Genomic DNA, 2049 nt, shown 5'->3' on the forward strand with positions numbered 1-2049 from the left:
GCATTAACCCAAAACGCCACACCAGGACTCCAACAAATTGGTAAAGGAGAAGTAAAACTTTCCCTATTTGCATATGATATCACCATATATATAGAAAATCCCAAAGACTCAACAAGGACATTATTGGAACTTTGAAAGATTCATCTGATTTTCAGGTTAAAAGATGAACATACATGAATCAGTAAGATTCCTATATACGGACTGCTCAAAAAAGGAAATCAGGAAAATCATACCATTGACAATAGCCATTCAGGCAATGAAATACTTAGGAGTAGATCTAACCAGAGGAAAAAAGTACCAATACAAAGAAAACTATAAAACATTACAACAAGAACCCAAAAGAAACCTATGAAAATGGAAGAATGTACCATACTCATGGATAGGAAGATTTAACAATGTGAAAATGTCAACACTATCCAAAGCAATCCATAATATAATGCAATCCCAATCCAGAATTCAATGTAGTTCTTTAAAAAGATGTAAAAATTGATTACTAACTTTATATGGAAAGGAAAGAGACCTGGGAAAAGAAAAGCATTACTTAATAAGCACAAAGATGGAGGCCTCTCACTTCCTGATTTCAAAATTGACTACACAGCCATAGTCATAAAAATAGCCTGGTGCTGGTACAAATAAGATACATAGATCTGTGGAACAGAATTTAGAACTCAAATAAATTCACACACATACCATCAGCTTATCTTTGATAAAGGGCTAATATAAAATAAATGGGAAAGAGATAGTCTCTTCAACATATGACACTGGCAAAACTAGATACAAATTTGCAGAAAAATTAAACAAGACCAATATTTCACATCATATGCAAAAACAAACTAAACATGGATTAAAGACATACATGTAAAACCTAGATATGTAAAGATTATCAATGAAAAAATAAGCACAAAAGTAGGGTTTCTAATACATGGCATAAAAACACTGTCAAACATAACTAAAACCACACAGACATTAGAAGATGAAATAGATGACTGGGACCTCCCCCAATTTTGCATTTATGTGGTGCTGTAGGGTAAGCACTGCACTTTGAACCACAAGGTCGGCAGTTCAAACTCACCAGCTTGTCCTTGGAAACACTGTACAGGGTCTGTGTGAGTTGGAATTCACTCAACAGTGCTTAACAACAGTAACAACATGTGCATCAAAAGATTTCATCAAAAGAGTGAAAAAAAAACAACAACACCAAAACCCACAGATTAAGAAAAATGTTTTTGCAGTGATGTATCAAACAGACCAAAGAGCTCCAGGACTCCACTCATTAGCTATTAGAAAGATGCAAATCAAAACAGCAATAAGAAATCATCTCACCTCAGCATTAATAGCAAAATTCAAAAACACAGAAAACAACAAATGCTGGCAAGGGTGTGGTGAGACAAGGATCCTCCTTCATTGCTGGTTGGACTGTCAAATAGTGCAACCACTGTGGAAATTGGTAGGACACCCTCTCAAAAAGTTGGAAATAGAAATACTGTATGACCCAGTAATCCCTCTCCTTGGTAAATATCCAAAAGAAATAAGAGCCAGGACATGATAGATATATGTATAACAAAGTTCCTCATAATACTATTCACAATAGCTAAAAAATCGAGACACTCTAAATGCCCATCAACAGAATGAATAAACAAACTTTGGTTCATACACACAATGGAATGCTATGCAATGTTGAATAATACCGATGAATCTGAAAAGATGAATCTGAAAAATACCTCGGAATCTGGAGGACATTTTGCTGAATTAAATTAATCAATCATAAGTACAAATATAGTGTGAGACTACTATTGTAAAAAGGAGCTCTGGTAGTGTAGTGGTTACGAATCGGACTGCGAACTGCAAGGTCAGCTGTTCGAAACTACCAGCTGTTCCGCGGGAGTAAGATGAGGCTTTCTGCTCCCGTAAAGATCTGCATCCTCGGAAACCCTGTACAGGGTCGTTATGAGTTGGAACTGACTCCACAGCACATAACCACCACCACCGTCACTATTTTAAAAAACCCGAAATGTTTCCATTCTAAAATAAACATCCATTGATGATTGC

This window comes from Chrysochloris asiatica, unplaced genomic scaffold, assembly GCF_000296735.1.
Source record: "Chrysochloris asiatica unplaced genomic scaffold, ChrAsi1.0 scaffold00017, whole genome shotgun sequence".
Classification (NCBI taxonomy): domain Eukaryota; kingdom Metazoa; phylum Chordata; class Mammalia; order Afrosoricida; family Chrysochloridae; genus Chrysochloris; species Chrysochloris asiatica.